Source organism: Lissotriton helveticus, chromosome 7 (assembly GCF_964261635.1).
Source record: "Lissotriton helveticus chromosome 7, aLisHel1.1, whole genome shotgun sequence".
Lineage (NCBI taxonomy): Eukaryota > Metazoa > Chordata > Amphibia > Caudata > Salamandridae > Lissotriton > Lissotriton helveticus.
In genome coordinates, this window is record NC_136068.1 from 1104568939 (window position 1) to 1104589037 (window position 20099).

Here is a 20099-nt window from a genome sequence, read left to right on the forward strand (position 1 = left end):
AATTTCCCGAGTAGGTTGCCGGGTGAGGTGAGGTCTTCTCCCACTATGTACAATTGCAGTAGCTGTTCCAACCTTTGGGTCCTGAAGAAAGCCGGATAATTATTCCAATTGGCTGAAACATGTCGACCGTCCTGCACAGCGCCACTTTGTAGTTATTAATTTCCAATACAGGGAGTGGTTTTAATTTTGACACTTAGACAATTTCCATTAAACATATTTTTTGTTTAAGTAGTCAATTTTATTCTCACTTTCACTAGAGCACTGCACCTCATTTTTTCCACTTTTCGAGCATTATCTTGGCTAGAGTTTCTTTAAAGATCCATATCCGCACCGTCGTCTGATGGTTTGGGCGGTATTTGGATTGAGTACCAACTCCCATATGACGATACTCCGCCAATAAGGGTGGTCTAATGGGAATTTCTCAGCCAGATATGACTCATCATGTATAGTATGTTGTCTCTTCTTTCCGTAGTTCTCTGTACAACAACACACACTGTTTGACCGGGTATCCCTATTTTGTGATTTGTATTATTCCAATGCGCAGAGCTTATTGGGAATATAGGAACTACACTACGCTTTGACACAGTGGATCACAATCTTCTCATCAAGGCTCTCCAAGATAGGGTAGGAGCAGACGAGGTGGTCTTACAATGGTTCTCTTCCTTCGGACACAACCGCTCCTAAAGGATAAAAATAAAAAACCTTCACGTCTGACTCTCATCCTGTCCACAGAGGTGTCCCCCAAGGATCAGTGCTCTCCCCTCAACTATTCAACATTTATATGGAACCCCTCACCTCCATTCTCAAAAAAGCCAACATCACCTTAAATCTCTATGCAGATGACACCCAGATCTATCTGGAAACGTCCTCCTTTGAAGATATTCAGACACTAAACAAAACTCTTAAAGAAGTCCAGCATTGGCTATCTATGAACCACCTCAAACTCAACCAGGACGAAACTGAAATTCTCCTCATCTCCAACAAAGACGAAAACCCCCAAATCATGGAATGGCTTAAAGAAATCGACACTCTCAACTGCAATCTTATTCTGGCTAACTCCACTAAATCATTAGGATTTATTCTAGACCCCAAACTTGACATGGTCAGTCACATCAAGAGCTCCGCAAAGAGTGCCTTCTTTAATCTGAAGCTACTCAACAAAATAAAACCCTTCATCCCGCCCAACTACCTCAAACAAGCCACCCAATCCCAGGTGTTATCCAGACTCAACTACGGTAATGCTATCCTCTCCGGTACAGTGAAATCCCACCTACCCCCTCAAAACTACTCTAAACGCAGCGACCAGAATGGTCACTGGAGTCAGGAAATTTGAGCACATTGCACCCGCACTCAAAGATCCCAAATGGCTCCCAATAGAAATGCGTGCCCACTTCAGAACTGCCTGCCTCACGCACAAAGCCCTCCACACAAGCAAACTTGAATACCTGGCCTCCAAACTCAAAAAGGCCGGCCCGACTAAGAACCTCAGGAGTTCCAACTCCCTTCTGGTCATTCCTATGAAAACATACAAACAGAAAATTGCTGCACGTTCCTTCTCCGGAAACGCACCCAGAATCTGGAACTCCATCCCAGCAGACATTAGGACTGTCCCGTCCTTTGTAAAATTTATAAAACTACTAAAAGACCTCTTCCTCAATCGTGCCTTTCCGGGCAAGTAAACAGCGCTAAAGGGCTCATTCCTGCTTTCCGCAACACCACGACACCTGTCAAACATAATCTGCCTCCTCCTAGAATCCTTTTGCACCTCCACACTCTTCCCCTTCATGAAAATGGTTCTGTGCAAGACAATCATGCACTCTGCGAGACTCTCGGTACTGCCCTGCCACCTTGTTGCACTACACGTCGGGATTTCTGAACTGATAGGTACACCGATGATTATTTGTGATTCCTGTACTATAAATGCTGTAAAGCGTTCCGATACCCTCGGGTCTGGCTAGCGCTATATAAACTTCCAATAAATAAATAAATAAAAATATGGAACTCATGGAGCTACTACTAACAGCTGCAATTAAACTTGTACTTGCCAACTGGAAAGACACTATCAAAACCAGCTACAAGGGTTGGATCAACTGGGTCACTTATCTCAGAGGAGCGGACAGCATGGCACTGCAACACTCCCCCTGGAAAGCATCATCAAGGGGACTGTGGGAGACTCTAGACAGGACCCTAGACCCCTATGAGCCTCCATAAAAAAACGATCCTAAATACTACTGCAACGACCAACGGCCCAAGGGCACAGCACAAGTATGAACAGGATGGAGTCAAACACTAGACCAACAATCTCGAGGCTTGAAACAAGACGAATTACAGTTTGATATATCGGTAGTTAATGTTAAGCAAAAAAGAAATACTTCTCTATTTGCCTGTCCTATCCTCTCTCTCTCTCTCTCTCTCTCTCTCTCTCTCTCTCTCTCTCTCTCTCTCTCTCTCTCTCTCGCTGTCTCTCTCTCTCTCTCTCTCTCATTTCCTACTTCTCTTTCCCTTCTTCTTATACCTATTTTTCTACCAAAATCTAACCAGCAAGGGGGTAACCGCAGAAACAGCACCGTTTTATGATCTTTGCCAGATGCGGTCAACCCCACAACAGTTTTTGTGATTATATACAATATATAAAAATTAATTTTAAAAACCCTGTAAATTAAAATGTAAATAACCATTGCATTTTAATACAACAGTAAAGAAACAGCGTAGCAGGTAGGAGTACTTAGAACAAGTATAGAGACCCTTTTCATTGTTAATGCACATGGCAATATAGTATGAATCTTATATTTTTATTAGTGAAAATGTATCATTTGTTCTGAAGTACTGTCACTTGAAAACATAGTCTACACATACAGGGATGACTAAAAAACGAAAAGAATGAAGAATGGAACGGTAAAACGCACTGAAGTTAGTACAAGTTAAAGTCTTGGCCTAAAAACATGGCACTGAAGTGCGCTACTTTTCAGGTGGCTGAGCATATGTGATCAGGAAGAATGCAATTACTAACATCGCAAGAGCGCAAACTGTAGAAATCAAAAGACCAATTACTCCATCGCATGTTGTGGTGGATGGAAGCAAAATGGGGATCGCAGCTGAACAAACCAATGGATGAAGAGGCCTGTCCCAAAATCTCTGTATGTCGTTATAGGTGTATGCAATTTACATTTATGACTTTTTTTTTATTACCTGATGCAGGCGAAAGAGCTATAGTGGGTTCTAGACCAGGAACACAAATGTGGTCACACTACCAATCCACTGTTTTGAGCATAAGTCAACATTGCATTTATAGGTCTGATAGCAGATCAGTTCCTTATGGAGAAGATTTCATGTCCATTAGCAAGGTGTGCACCAGCGAGCTGAGAAACCTCATAATAACTCAGAGGGGAGTACAGGAAATGGGCTCTAGTGATGTATGACCTCACTTCACTGAACCATGAAAATGGATGTGATTGATTTTATACTTGTCCCAATGACTGGAATTCATGCCTATCTGGGTGTCTGGAGTGCCTAGCCATCTTCTTCTCTATTTATGTTTTTCAGTTTTATTCTCTCATTCTCTTTATCGCCTCTCTCCAGCTCTGTTTTCTATTACTTTCATCTTTCCACACTGTCCATCCTCCCTCCTCTTTACCTCCCTTCTCACTGCTGCTCTTCTCTTATTCTTCACTGTCTTTTTCCATTTACTGTCCATCCATCAAGCTTAACTTTGTTCTTGTTTTCTGTCATTCTCTCCCCTCCTCGTTTTGTATAACATGAGGCTTTTCATTCTCTATCTCCTGTCTCTCTGTTTCACTCTAGCTTTTCACTCTATAACATTTCGCTCGCTCCTGCTACTTCTCTGTATTTCTTAAAACACTATTACTCCCTTGTTGTGTTACTACTTTTATGCCATCATTTATTTCACTCACTTTCTTCCCTTCTTTAATAATCTACTCATTCCACAATTATTGTTTCCACCCTCTTCGGCCTCCAAATTGTACTTTTTCTCTATTCCTTTCCCCTCCTCTCCTGCTCTTCCGTTTCCTCGAGCAAACCTATCTTCCTCTTCCAACAGCAGCTACAAGTACTGAGCCCCCCACTTCCAAGTTCTACGCTTCCACCGCAGTACTGGTGCCTGTTAGTGCAGAGTCCATTGCGAGATATAAGGGGAGTGGACATCAAGAGGCTCGAGCATAATCACCCCATTCATGTGCGTGTGCACTGTGTTAGACACTATTGGCTGAGGATTTAATCAGAGTTCTCAAATGACCACTCACCTTAATTTTACCCACATTTTACTTACCACCAGAAGGAGAAAATGACATTAGAGAGGGAAGTGTGTGGGTTAAATAGGCTTTTGTAGCCTAATCAGAGCCCAGATGTTTTGTGAAACTTAACCAAAGCCGGAGGAAATATTATGACTTGCTCTAATGCATTTGATTTCATATCAAGTGTAAAAGGCCAAATTTTGAGTGCCGATAAGCTTTTAGTACGCAGTGTTAGAAATGTGGCTTAAAATCAAGACTACACAGTCTTACTTACCACAGTCCTGGCTGCGGAAGTCTGAGCAAAACCTTTAGACCCTGGAACTTAATGGTTTCCAAATTAAGCACTGACGGCTGCTGAGGGGAAGGATTTTGGATTCCAGTTTATTTAAACTTTAAACTACATTGCCACAATTAGAATCACCTGATAGTCAAATATTATAATTCACACAAGGAAACCAGGATCAGTGAATCAGCTTTCATTTCTCTTATTCCAACATAAGACACATATCTTAATACCTAAACAGATAATAGGGTAAATTCAACTATAAGGTGCATGTTGAAAATCTTAGACAAATCCACCCACTGAGAGAGGAAACTATGGGCCTCATTTATGAGGCTGTGTGTCACTTTTATGCCGCCGGTGCGTCACTTTTTGTGACACACCAGTGGCGTAAAAAATGCGCCTTGTTGCGCCATATTTACAAAGTGACGCATCTAGGTAGATGCGTCACTTTGTAAACCCCTGCGCCACATTATACCTCCGCCAGGTATAATGTATGCAAGGGGGGTGTTTTCACGCAAGAAAGGGTCATGGAAGTAACGCAGTGAAATCTATAAGATTTCACTGCACCATTTCTTGGCCGCTAATGCGTCAAAATCTTACGCCTGCTTAATGGCAGGCGTAAGACTGATGAAGGCACTGACAACATGGGACTTGCCCACGTGAAAGTACACATTGCTGGAGTTGCGTTACTTTTGTGACACACTCCAGCAATGCGTCACTTTTGCGCCTACAGATACGTCAGAAATACTGACGTATCTGTAACTCCTTGCAACATGATGTGTCATATTATAAGTATGACGCATCAATCATGTCGCAAGGAGTGTGCACTGAGAAGTGACGCATCGCTGCTTTCACGCAGCGATGCGTAATTTCTCATAAATGAGGCCCTATAGGTTTCCAACCTAACAGTTCACATCCAAAAGAAACAAATATTCAGATTTTTTTTAAAGTCTCAGTACAAGCCAGTTAAAATGGTACTGCCCTCGTAATATGCAAAGGGTGAAAATCTAAATCTGATAAATGTAAATGTGGGATACTTGTAAAGCGCACTGTTACTCGACCCGAGTGTCCTGGCGCTGTAGACCGCTGGGGAACCCGTCCTAGTTTTCCCTGTGAGATGGTCCCTTTCTGGGTATCTCCAGGGTGAAACCAGGCATCCCCAGCATCTGTGGGGGGCTGTTGTAGAGATGAGGCAAGCTTAATGACCAGAGTTACCGAGTGTGTTCCCTGGTTAGAGTAGGCACTGAGGCGAGAATTATCGAGTCCGTTATCGAACCCTGGTCCCGGGCCACTCTCTGCTTACAGGTCTGCCGCCTCTAACCAGTGAGCCACACCTCTCCAGGAGGAAGGGGCTGATTACCCATTTTAGGTTTGGATGTAAAACTAATCCCTGTGGGGAAAAATTCTCAGATAGGGATCGCTTCATGTCACCTTGCAGAAGGCATGGTGGTGTGAAAAAACTGCCATGAATTAATAGTTGTTAGAGTGTTTTAAGAACATTTACATTTTAATGCAACAAATAATATTAAGTATTACATATTTTTATGTTCGATCCGATAAGAAAATACTGAATTATTATGATTGCAGCTGAAATTAGTTTAATACCTTGGAGGAAAAAAAAGCGCAGGTCGATTTTCTCAGGAGACTTTCCCCTTCGAGGAATGCCGGCTCTAGACCCTCCCCATGATGTTACAGATATTTTGTATTACGCTTTCTATATAACAGATGCAATGCCGCTTTATTAACATGATTTAGTCATGCCTTATTTTGATTTAAAAAACTCCATTTTGGATAAACTGTGTGCCACTGTTGTCTCTGTTTTCACTCTTATAATTAACCCCCTTCCATCAGGTTCTTATGCACATCTACTCTCCCCACAGCTCTGCAGAATGAAGACAAACTTATGCAATGTTCTTGTTGTGCTCTGAATACATTTTCTAGTGTTCCTAAATGTAACATTTTTTTCCAAGGTCCTTCTGCTGTGTTTCCATTATGCCATTCAGTCATATTCATTTTTCAATTGCTTTTGTTAAAAGTTGCATTTTTCGTTGAAACATCTCTGGTTGACCGTGACACAGAAAAACAGGATGCTCTCTAAGAGATGGGATAATGTTAACTTATAATGTTATTGAAATGAATTAGTCTGATTTGCTCAACATGTGATACATGAGATCATGCCATGTTTGTTTTAGCTAATTTTCTATGAGAGACTTTTTATAAGAACTGCTTAATTCTGGTGGTGAGTCAGAAGCTTTTTTAGCTTTTAGTTGATAGTGTGGAAGCTGTCCAATCCTTTATTAGTTTGTGTGCTCACGTGGAGCTGAGAATTATTTCTGATTTTGATAACTCTGTATAACCCTTCGTTTGAGCTTTTATGGTATTGTATTTCTGTACCACTTGATTATGAGGTTTCTTTAATACAACCCTTTAACTTTTCCTCCAGATCTAGAGCTCACTTATTGAGTGGTCTCAGTTATTTACTCTATTACTCTGCTAATTTAATGTAGGGATGGGTGCTTTTATGCAAGATCATCTTGGAGCACAGCCAACCGATGTGAATTTTGGGGCGTTTTAAATATTGGGGTTCAGGGGTCTACTCCCACAAATGTTTGACAGTGCCATCCCCAAGGTTTCTAAGGGACAGCACATAAGACTATAGGTACATCCCAACACCAATCATACTCAGGGGAATGATAATGCAAAACCTTGCATCAAATGGAATGAAACCTTGGCTAGAAGAAAGGCAAAACCAAGATTTTAAAAAATACCCAAACAGTGTCTAGCTGAACTTGTAAGAAAGAAGTACAACACATTAAATCAAAGCTTTTCTTTGGGAACAACATGATGTGTACAGGATCACAGGTACATGGAGATTGAATATGAGATACATTAGGATTACCCCAAAAAGTGGGTAAAGAAATGTCAGCAATTGCAAACCTACATGGAACTGTAGCAGGGCAGCCACTGCAGGTAAGGAGACTACCGCTAACCCAGTGGTGATTAAAAAAATAAACTGGTGGTTGTGGGGGAAAAGGACATCTGAGGTCCTCAAGAAACAAGAGGATGTGACTACATACTATGATATATTGCTTTTATGTACCTTCTGTGATCTTTAACTGTTATAAAACTAATTAAAAGTTTATTAACTAATGAAAATGAGATACACACCATTTACAAAGGATTTCTAATGTTTAGAATACGAGAGGAGAGTAGAAGAACATCTAAATTGTTGTAGTGTACATGCCTCCTCTGCAGAAACACCCAAACGGTCCAAATCTACCTTTTCAATGTCTATTCCATTAGTTCTAACTTGGATAAATGTGGGGCAAAACGAAGAGGCCACCAAAGAACAGTTAGCAACAGTCATGGATGTCACTTTTTCATCACTACCAATAGATGCAGAAGCTGGAACGACATTCTGTATGGCAAGAATTAAGCAATCAGATTTACAGATGCATTTTCTGAAGGACCCTGGAAAAAAGAAATATAAGGAAGGGAATCAAGCAGCCTTGGTGCCAACAAAATTCAATTTCATGTATCCCACTTAAGCCCAATATGTTTCCCTTAGTGCAATAGGCGTGAAGAAGAGCCTTCTGAGGTGATACAAAGAGATCCAGCCAAGGGAACCCACTCTGAATTGTTTTAAGCAAAAAGAAACATGGAGTCAGAGCAAATTCCATGGAGGAGGGGGGACACCTGACTCAGGTCATCTGTCTGCACACTTACTGCTCCAGAGTACAACATGTTGTGCTTCATGCTAATTGAGGTTCTGTTCACTCCAGAAGCTTCTTAGCCACCGGAGACAGGGAAGGCAATTATGTACCTTCCTGATGGTTTCTATACCATTTCATGACTAACTTGTCCGTCCAGACCACAAATATCCTGGCTCCAAAGTCTCAGTGCGATTGTTTACATTGTCATCCAAACTGATTGCAATTCCCTCTAGTTTGAAGACCCACAACTTCCAGGGGACACCACATTCCCTGGGCTGGAGCACTCTCTAAGGACACTCTCCAACTGTTCATACTCACATTGGTTGTATTGTTAACTAGTTGAGGGTGTTAGAGTTCCAGTATGCAGATGATTCCTGAACAGCACACGCAGTAGTGACCGTAGGAGTTGGAATAATACAGGCATACTTGCCTTGCAGTCCTTGAACTGAGGAATCCAAGACACCCGGACTGTTGCAGTAAAGGATTCAGATACAGTCTGACCCAAGGGACAATATTCGCTGTGGCTTCTATGTCCCGGGAGATCTCAAGCACAGATCTGCTAGCAAGCTAGTCCTTCTCAAGAAGACTATCTTAAAGATTTAATTTGCGAATAATGAAGAAATCCCTTCATTAGAGCTGTGTTAATCAGTCTGCTACAAATGTCATCTGTTAACGTGGGATTAGGCAGGACATCTTCTTGTTCTTAATCCAGCCGAAGCCTATCTTCAGGGAGTAGCCTATATTTATATGAGACAAGGCCAGATCAAATAATGTGGCATGAATTTTCCAGTTGTCTAGATAACAGTGAAGGACAATGCTTTTTGCATGTGCCTTGATGACCAATGAGGCTAGAAGTTTGATTAGAACTCTCAGTACTAATCTCAACCCAAGGGCAAGGCTTGGAACTGGTACTGTCTTGATGGCACTGCAAATCAACGGAATGTCTGATGGTGAGTGCCACAGGTCTGTGAAAATAGGTGTCCTCCAGATCTATGAAAGTTAAATATTCTCCTGTGCCCACCATCCAAATGATGTCCGCTAGAGAAGCAACCCAAAAGGATATGTCCTTGATGACGTTGTTAACCTCCAATTAATCAATCAATACATTTGTAGAGCGCGCTACTCACCCGTAGGGGTCTCAAGGCGCTGGGGGAGAAGGGGGGGGGAGTGCCACTACTGCTCGAAGAGCCAGGTCTTGAGGTGTTTCCTGAATGTGAGGTGGTCCTGGGTCAGTAGTAGGTGGGCGGTGAGGGAGTTCCACGTCTTGGCCGCAAGGTAGGAGAATGATCTTCCTCCGGCGGTGGTTCTGCGGATCCGTAGGACGGTGGCGAGGGCGAGGCTGGTGGAGCGGGGTTTGCGTGTTGGAGAGTAGAATGTGAGGCGGTTGTTGAGGTATTCGGGACCTATGTCGTGGAGCGCTTTGCGTGCGTGCGTGGGTGAGGAGCATGAACGTGATCCTTTTGTTGACGGGAAGCCAGTGCAGGTCTCTCAGGTGGGCTGATATGTGGCTGTGACGGGGGATGTTGAGGATGAGTCGTGCGAATGCGTTCTGTATGCGTTGGAGTCTTTTCTGAAGTTTGACTGTGGTTCCTGCGTAGAGGGCGTCCCTGTAGTCTAGTCGGCTGGTGATGTGGGCCTGGGTGACCGTCTTTCTAGTTCCGGTAGGGATCCACCGGAAGATCTTACGGGGCATGCAAAGGGTGTTGAAGCATGATGAAGAGATGGCGTTGACTTGCTTGGTCATCGTGAGAAAGGAGTCCAGGATGAATCCCAGGTTGTGTGCGTGGTCAGTTGGTGTTGGTGCAGTGCCCAGTTCTGTGGGCCACCAGGAGTCATCCCAAGTGGATGGGGATGGTCCGAGGATGAGGACCTCCGGCTTGTCTGAGTTCAGTTTCAGACGGCTGAGTTTCATCCATTCAGCAACATTTTTCATTTTTCATTCCTTCCTGGAGGTTGAGATTGGAGGTGGCTGGGTCTTTGGTGAGGGAGAGTATCAGCTGGGTGTGGTTGGCGTACGAGATGATGTTGAGGTTGTGTTTGCATGCAATGGTGGCGAGGGGGTAGATATTGAAGAGGGTTTGGCTGAGCGATGAGCCTTGGGGTATGCCGCAGATGATCTCGGTGGCCGCAGAGCGGAAGGGAGGGAGGCGGACTCTCGGGGTTCTGTTGTAGAGGAAGGAGGTGATCCAGTCCAGGGCTTTACCTTGGATCCCGGCGTTGTGGAGGCGGGTTATTAGGGTACGATGGAAGACTGTGTCAAAGGCGGCTGAGAGGTCTAGGAGGATGAGGGCGGTTGTTTCTCCGTTGTCAAGAAGGGTCCTGATGTCGTCGGTGGCTGCGATGAGGGCGGTCTCGGTGCTGTGGTTGGCTCGAAATCTGGACTGGGATGGGTCGATGGATCCATTGGCCTCGAGGAATGTGGTCAGCTGTTTATTGACGATCTTCTCGATAACTTTTGCTGGGAAGGGAAGAAGAGAGATGGGGTTTCTGAGGTCTTTAGGGTCCGCTGTGGGTTTCTTCAGTAGGGCGTTGATCTCTGCATGCTTCCAGCTCTCTGGGAAGGTGGCAGACGTGAGGGAGTTGTTTATGACGTTCCGTAGGTGGGGAGCGATGATGGTGTCGGCTTTGTTGAAGATGTGGTGAGGGCATGGGTCGGAAGGAGAGCCGAAGTGGACGGTGTTCATAGCGTGGGCGGTGTCTTCGGTGCTGATGGGAGTCTAAGCGCTGAGGGTGGTTGTAGGGGGCGTTGGTTTGGTGTTGGGGCTGGGGGTGGAGTCTGGGCGCTGAAGCTGTCATTGATATTGGCGATCTTGCGGTGAAAGAACGTGGCGAGGGAGTTGCAGAGGTCTTGCGACGGTGTGATGTCGTTGCTGTTGGCGCAGGGATTGGAGAGCTCTTTTACGATGTTGAAGAGTTCCTTGCTGTTGTGTGTGTTGTTGCCCAGTCGTTCTTTGAACAATGTCTTTTTGGTGGTGCGGATCAGCTGGTGGTGTTTGCGGGTGGCGTTCTTGAGGGCTGTCATGTTTTCTGTCGTCTGTTCGCGCGCCAGGTTTTCTCGAGGGTTCGGGAAATTTGTGATGGGACAAAATGGGCAATTTCTTTTTGGGAAGCGTAAGAGCCTTGAGAATATTTCTTTTGCCAACTCCTCTTTTGGTATTGGAATAAGCCCCTCTTTTTTAAGCACATCAATGATCTCTTGGCATAAAGTTTTATTCTTTTAGAACATCGTAAACTAATTTTCCCAAAGCAACAATGACGGACCTCCTATACTGGTCCTAATGCCAGTTCCTATACGTAAGTTCGCTGTGCAAACTACCCCTGCCCCAGCCGTTGGGTGACATCACTGTGTTCCAGATCAGAGAATATTGTAGCAAATGGGGGTGCACAGCTCAAGAAGTCCAATAAGCCAAAGGAGTTAGACAAATAACTTTTTTATTCCAAAAATTCTTTTAAAATTCATCGAGTATAGACAATCCAGCCAACGCGTTTCATTCCCATATATGGAACTTCTTCAGGGCTCTGAAAGTATGACACAAACACATACATATTACATATAAATCGTGAGACACAGGACTAAAAAGAACCAAACACACTTTATACAAAAACACAAAAAGCTAAACCATGCCGGTAAAGACGGAAAAAATAGAAAACACAGATATCAAACAATTTAACTACACAATGTAAACAAACATAACATCATATATCAAAACAAAACATATAGTTTAAGACATTAATATAAAAGTGGAGCAACTACAATGAGAGCGTTTGGGGAATTACAAATGGAATACAATTTAGATCATCAAAATGTCTTCAAATATCTGCAAATTCGGGATTTTCTCTTAAAGAAAGGTGGGGGGACTGAAATTTCAAAGGGTTCAGTTAATGGAGAATTTGTCTAAGAAGACCAATGTTAAAATCGGAGAAATTTATGAACTATTGAACCTTTGTTACCCAGGTGATCTGGATAAATATATAATCAAATGGCATGATAAACTTGGGGTCTCGGCTGAAACCGTCCACCATTCCTTTGCATTGTATCAGTCTAGCTTGATGTCTACTAAGCTGCAGGCTCAATTATTCTAAAACCTTTTTTTCTATACTATACTCCCTATAAAATTGCTAAATGGGGGTCGGGGAAAGGAACGACATGCCCTAGATGCACTTTAGCCGAAGCTGACAGCATACATATTTTTGCTTCCTGTACAGTATTAACAAAGGTAGTGAATAATAACTGTCTTTCTACCGGAAGTATTTAATGCAAGAATAGAAATTTCTGTTGACGAGATTATGTTAGGTATTGCTTCTATTGAACGACCAAAATATATGCAAGGGCTGATATTTGTTGCAATGGCGGTTTTTAGATTATGTATTACTTCAGCATGGCTTGATTTAAAAGCACCAGTGTTCCACCAATGGAGATCTCGATTGTTGGCTACCTGTAGTTTAGAGGTAGCCATTTACAAAAGAAAGGGACGTGGAAAACGTAAAAAAGGATTGGCAATATGAGATCCCTTACTGCAATGGTTACAAAGGGTGTAGAGTCAAAATATTGAGTTTTTAATTTCGACTAAACATAATATCGAGTAAAAAATATAGAATGGACATAATATCGACTAGACATAATATAGACTACCAAAATATCGACTAGAAAATTTTAATATCGAATAGAATGGACATAATATTGAATCAAAAATATAGAATGGACATAATATCGACTAGACATAATATAGACAACAAAAATATCGAATTTTGGGTAAGTTAATATTAATTTTTATTTTTTGTGTAATATAACTCTGTAGCGGGTTGTGGGTTTATAGGGGAATAGGGTGAGAAGTAATTTAATTATAATTAATTAAATATGTTATTTTATTTATTGTTATTTATTTAGAATTAATTGTTAATTAATTATTAATTGGTAATTAATTAAAATGTAATTGGTAATTAATTTTAATTGATTAATTGCTAAATATTTTAATTTTAGTAATTTATTTTCTGTAGCGGGTTGTGGGTTTATAGGGGAATAGGGTGGGAAGTAATTTATTTATAATTAATTAAATATGTTAATTAATTTGTATTTATTTTGAATTAATTGGTAATTCATTTTTAATTGAAAATTAATTAATTGTTAATTGATAATTAATTTTAATTAATTGTTTAATTCACAATTATGTGAATAATATTTTGTTTTCTTTAGCGGGTTGTGGGTTTATAGGGGAATAGGGTGGGAAGTAATTTAGTTATAATTAATTAAATATGTTAATTAATTAATTGATTGGTATTTATTCTGAATAAATTGTCAATTAATTTTTAATTGGTAATTAATAAATTGTTAATTGATAATTAAATTTTATTATTTGATTAATTGATAATTATGTTAATAATAATAATTTATTTGTAGTAACGGGTTGTGGGTTTATAGGGGAATAGGGTGGGAAGTAATTTAATATAATTAATTAAACATGATAATTAATTAATTGGTATTTATTTTAAATAAATTGTTAATTAATTTTTAATTGGTAATTAATTAATTATTAAGTGGTAATTAAAATGTCTTAATTGTTTAATTTATAATTATGTGATTTATATTAATTTATTTTCACTAGAGTGGGGATATTAAAATTTACCCCTATGCTATCCAACGCTTTCCCTACTTTTGCACTCTCTGGAGTGGGAATAGTAATTTTTACCCCTATGCTATCCAACGCTTTCCCTACTGTTGCACTCAATGGAGTGGGAATAGTAATTTTTACACTTACACTATTCAACGCTTTCCCTACTGTTGCATTCGCTGGAGTGGGAATAGTAATTATTACCCCTACACTATCCAACGCTTTCCCTACTGTTGCACTCTCTGGAGTGGGAATAGTAATTTTTACCCCTACGCTATCCAACGCTTTCCCTACTGTTGCATTCTCTGGAGTGGGAATAGTAATTGTTACCCCTACGCTATCCGACGCTTTCCCTACTGTTGCACTCTCTGGAGTGGTAATAGTAATTTTTATCCCTGCGCTATCCAATGTTTTCCCTATTGTTGCACTCTCTGGAGTTGGAATAGTAATTTTTATCCGTACGCTATCCAACGCTTACCCTACTGTTACACTCACTGGAGTTGGAATAGAAATTTAAACCCCTACGCTATCCAGCGCTTTCCCTACTGTTGCACTTGCTGGAGTTGGAATAGTAATTTTTACCCCTACGGTATCCAACGCTTTCCCTACTGTTGCACTCTTTGGAGTGGGAATAGTCATTTTTACCCCTACGCTATCCAACGCTTTCCATACTGTTGCACTCTTTGGAGTGGGAATAGTAATTTTTACCCTTATGCTATCCAACGCGTTCCCTACTGTTGCACTCGCTGGAGTGGGAATAGTAATTTTTACCCCTACGCTATCCAACGCTTTTCCTACTGTTGCGTTCGCTGGAGTTGGAATAGTAATTTTTACCCCTACGCTATCCAACGCTTTCCCTACTGTTGCACTCGCTGGAGTGGGAAGAGTAATTTTCCCCCCTACGCTATCCAACGCTTTCCCTACTGTTGCACTCGCTGGAGTAGGAATAGTAATTTTTACCCCTACGCTATCCAATGCTTTCCCTACTGTTGCACTCTTTGGAATGGGAATAGTAATTTTTACCCCTACGCTATCCTACGGTAAAAATATTGTATATGTTTTGTACATAATATGTATATTTATGTTTTTAAAATATATATATATATATTTCAGTTACATTAATTATTTCTCAATTTTACGTTTATGTAAGTATTTTAAATATGTTTAAATTAATTTAATGTATTATTATATTACTTTTAAATTACTTTTAAGACATTTAAAAAAATTGATATTTTGACAGTCTATATTTTTTACACTCGATATTTTGGAGTCGATATTTTTGTACTTACCTGTTTGAAGATAGGAAGTCGATATTTTTGCTGTCGATATTTTTACTTCTATATTCTGTCCTCTCGATATTTTGTCTGTCGATGTTGTGTCAGTGATCCGTTACAAAGACAAATAGGATATACGTAATTAATACATGCTCAATACCTATTACAGACTCACACTGTGTTAGTTTTAGTATTAACTGAAATCTCTTCTATGTTCCTTCTCCTTTTTTGTTCTCTCTCTTTTTTCCTAACTCCTTCTTTACTGCAATATTAATGATGAAATATTTAATTAAATGGAATATTGTTTATATTTGGTATTATAGGGCTGGTCCGAGTTTGGGGTGAGGGGTGGACAATTTGCCGAGGTGTAAATGTAAAAATAATTGTTTTAATAAAGAGCAATTTAAAAAAAAATTTATTCCAAAAATTCTTTTAAACTTCATCAGGTATAGACAATCCAGCAAACGTGTTCCTTGCCATATAGGGAACTTCTTCAGGGTTGTGAAAGTATGACACAAACAAAAACATTTTAGATATAAATCGTGAGACACAGGACTAAAAAGAACCAAACACACTTTATACAAAAACACAAAAAGCTAAACCATGCCGGTAAAGAAGGAAAAAAGAGAAAACACAATGTAAACAAACATAACATCATATATCAAAACAAAACATATAGTTTAAGACATTAATATAAAAGTGGAGCAACTTCTTGTTCAAACATACAGATAGTGTTAACCTGGTAATTTACGAAGGAATATATTAAAATGTGAAAAAATATAACACACTATATTTTAAATCCACATTCAAAGTCCTTCGAGAGATTCAAATCTATAGTATGCAGTAGAACGAGTAGGAAAGAGAAGACAGAGAAGACATACGGTTGGACGGCAACAGTCCAAGGAAATGAAGGGTAAAAAGTAAGTGGATAAGATGTAGAAAGGATGATGGCAAGAGGGAGGAAAGGTGGGGGGGAATCCTATAAGAAATGTTTAATATAGGGAAACCAAGTTTGATTAATAGACGACTGTAATGAGATAAGATAGTATCCGAAACACATATAAAGCTTCTTACCAAACAATGTGTCACTTGTAAAGTACACTTCGAAAAAGATGGCAGCAATAATTGTTAATAGCGATTGTTTTGCAGCAGTTGACTTCTCACATAGAACAATATACTCCTGTGTAGGCCTACAAAAAGATGTGTATACAGTTGTTGGTAATGAGAAAAGCACCAGACCAAGTAGAAAAACATGAATAAACAGTAATATGGGGGATGAAGTGTTGACCATATTCAAATGCAAATATATTAACCAATTGATATGAGACCCGGCGGGCAAAAAGGAGTCAGATTGGCAAAATGTACCAGATTGATACCAATTTCAACAGATCATGCAACCCGTATTCAAATGAAAATGTGGAAAAGAAAAATATAAAATAGAATTAGAAAAAGGGCCCACTCAATTGTAATAACGAGAATCACATGAACAGAAGGCAATAAATGCTGGGGGAGGCTTGGATAGTATTTAAGTGTATTAAACCTGTTCTGAATTCTTTATAAAGGAGCACATTAATTGCAATAAACTGTCAACTCACACACACCTTTTTATGACAGAAAAACTATGAATGGATATCTGGAAGAAGGGTCCAATTGTGGTAAGATAGCCCCACAAGCGAAGGTCAACTTCCTAAACGTCTAAATAATGTATCGATTTGGACGCACCTGTTGTGACCGCCCAAGACATTCCACGCATTTATAGTGAATCCGGTCACAACAGGTGCGTCCAAATCGATACAATATTTAGAATTGCGTAATTTGGTGATCGTTTATACCTGAGCTCCTCATTGTGATGAGAAATATGCTATTTTGCTGATCAGACATTTATAGGGATAATATTGTTTTCTCACTTGTTCTTATCTCTTGGAATTACAACCAATATCCAGAAGTTGACCTTCTCTTGTGGGGCTATCTTACCGCAATTGGACCCTTCTTGCAGATATCCATTGGAAGTTTTTTCTGTCATAAACAGGTGTGTACGAGTTGACAGGTAATTACAATTTATGCGCTCCTTTATAAACATTTTAGAACAGGTTTAATACTACACTTATATACTATCCGAGCCTCCCCCAGCATTTATTGCCTTACGTTCATGTGATTCTCTTTTTTAGAATTGAATGGGCCCTTTTTCCAATTCTATTTTTTATTTTTATTTTCCACATTTTCATTTGAATACGGGTTCCATGATCTGTTGAAATTGGTATCAATATGGTACATTTTGCCAATCTGACTCCTTTTTGCCCGCCGGGTCCCATACCTATTGGTTAATATATTTGCATTTTAATATGGTCAACACTTCATCCCCCATATTACTGTTTATTCATGTTTTTGACTTGGTCTGGTGCTTTTCTCATTACCAACAACTGTATACACGTGTTTTTGTAGGCCTACACAGGAGTATATTGTTCTATGTGAGAAGTCTACTGCTGCAAAACCATCGCTATTAACAATTATTGCTGGCATCTTTTTCGAAGTGTACATTACAAGTGATACATTGTTTGTTTAGAAGCTTTATATGTGTTTCTGATATTATCTTATCTCATTCAAGTCGTCTACTTATCAGACTTGATTTCCCAATATTAAACATTTCTTATAGGATTCCCCCCACCTTTCCTACCTCTTGGCAACATCCTTTCTACATCTTATCCACATACTTTTTACCCTTCATTTCCTTGGACTGTTGCCGTCCAACCGTATGTCTTCTTTGTCTTCTCTTTCCTATTCGATCTACTGCACACTATAGATTTGAATCACTGGAAGGACTTTGACTGTGGATTTAAAATATTGTGTGTTATGTATTTTCACATTTTAATAAATTCCTTCGTAAATTACCAGGTTAACACTGTTAGTATGTTTGAACAAGTAGTTGCTCCACTTTTATACTAATGTCTTAAACTATATGTTTGTTTTGATATAGGATGCTATGTTTGTTTACATTGTGTAGTTAAATTGTTTGATTTCTGTGGTTTCTCTTTTTTCCTTCTTTACCGGCATGGTTTAGCTTTTTATGTTTTTGTATAAAGTGTATTTGGTTCTTTTTAATCCTGTGTCTCATGATTTATAGGTAATATGTATGTGTTTGTGTCATACTTTCACAGCCCTGAGGAATTTCCCAATATGGGAATGAAGTGCTTTTGCTGGATTGTCTATACATAATTTTTGGAATAAAGAAGTTATTTTTCTAACTACCTTGGCTTATTGGACTTCTTGAGCTGCACTCTCCATTTGTTACAACATCGTTAAGCTGTCAATCAATCTCAGTCCTAACTGAGAAGAATGCTGCTGAACTCAAGGGTATATTCTTCTTGAACCAAAGTTAACACCCGAACATCTGAAATAGCAGGATCTCAGTTCTCTTTGAAGGCAGAAAAATGACTTCTGACTGGAAGAGATGGCGCCAATGGAAGAAGTTGATGGCAGTGGAAGTCGTGACTGTCTCTAACCAGAAACATCAAGAGGCTGAGTCCCTGTATACAAACATCCCGCAAGAGACCACCTTTGAAGTAATCAACAGTATTTTGAGTGAGACTGTATTTCACTCTATGCCACCACCAAACTTTATACTTGACCTTGACCTCGCACATCTAGCCTTTCTTACAAATGCACGGGACATCCATGGACAGCACATTTGCTTCCAGTCTGGCATGTCTGTATGTCTACGCATTTGAGTCATAATATGCACTTCCCCCCGCAAACCTTTTCAGGGGGAACATGAAATTGTGTAAATGCTAAATAGACAACGTGCTGTTAATTTGGGAAAGGAGTAAGGAAAATATACTGTCGTTCTCACACTGGCTGAATGAGCCGAACCCCTTCCTTAGATTCACGAATACTATAGGAGGAACTGAACTGAATTTTCTTGACCTTTTGATAACTGATGATGATGGCCATCTGACAACAGAAGTCTTCTACAAAGCAATAGATAGTAACAACATTCATGAGAGAGCTTTCACCTCCCCCCACTCATTCCAAGAGAAATTACCAGTGGGACAGTTCCTATGTCTGAGATGCAATTGACAGACACAAAGGATTACAGGGCCCACATTAGGAGACTCTCAGGGGAACTAAGATAGAGAAACTACCCTCTCATCCAATCAACAAAGCTAACAAGAGAGCCCTGAATAACAACATAGAGCAACTGCTATCCACTTTTGAAATAGCGTCCCGGTATGTTACCTCTTTCAGTCCCTTATCCAATGACCTACGGAACATCATAAATAAGAACTCGGGCATTTTAGTGTCAGACAGCCTTGGGTTTAGTAAGCCAATGTACTCCTTCAAAAGAACCAGTGACATAAAATACATCCTGGTACATACTTGTCCAAAACAACACAGTGGCAGTAAACAGACAAGCAACCCTGTGAGGTATACAGTCCCCAAAAGGGCATTTCCTACGTGGAAACTTTAAAGTGTGCCCTTTACTAAAAAAAAACCCAAAGGAGGTAGACTTCGGTCTTAAAAGCCCTTGGAGACTAAATGGTCTGCCCAATTGCAACACTAGATTTTGTAGTTTACATCATAAAATGGCCCTGTAATCTGTTGAATGACTGGGGATGACAACAAGAAATGTACAAATAAGGATAACTGAACACAGCAGCAGCTAAAGGTGCAGACAGGATGCAATGAAGCTAACAAGACACTACATTGAGAATAGACAGTGACAGAGACATGGAATGGTGCGCCATAGAGAAGTTGAGATCATGCAAAAAAGACATGAAATTACCTCTGCTTACCTTTGAACAGATATCCGACATCCAAGCATTAAATAACGAGATGCCATGGGGCTACCTTAACTCCCAGAAACAACTACAGTGAAGCATAGTGTAGATGATGGGGACCAGGACTACAGATGTAATGGTTCATGTGCCAGCCCCCCCAGAGAAAGGGTATAGGTTCATCACCATAGTTAATAA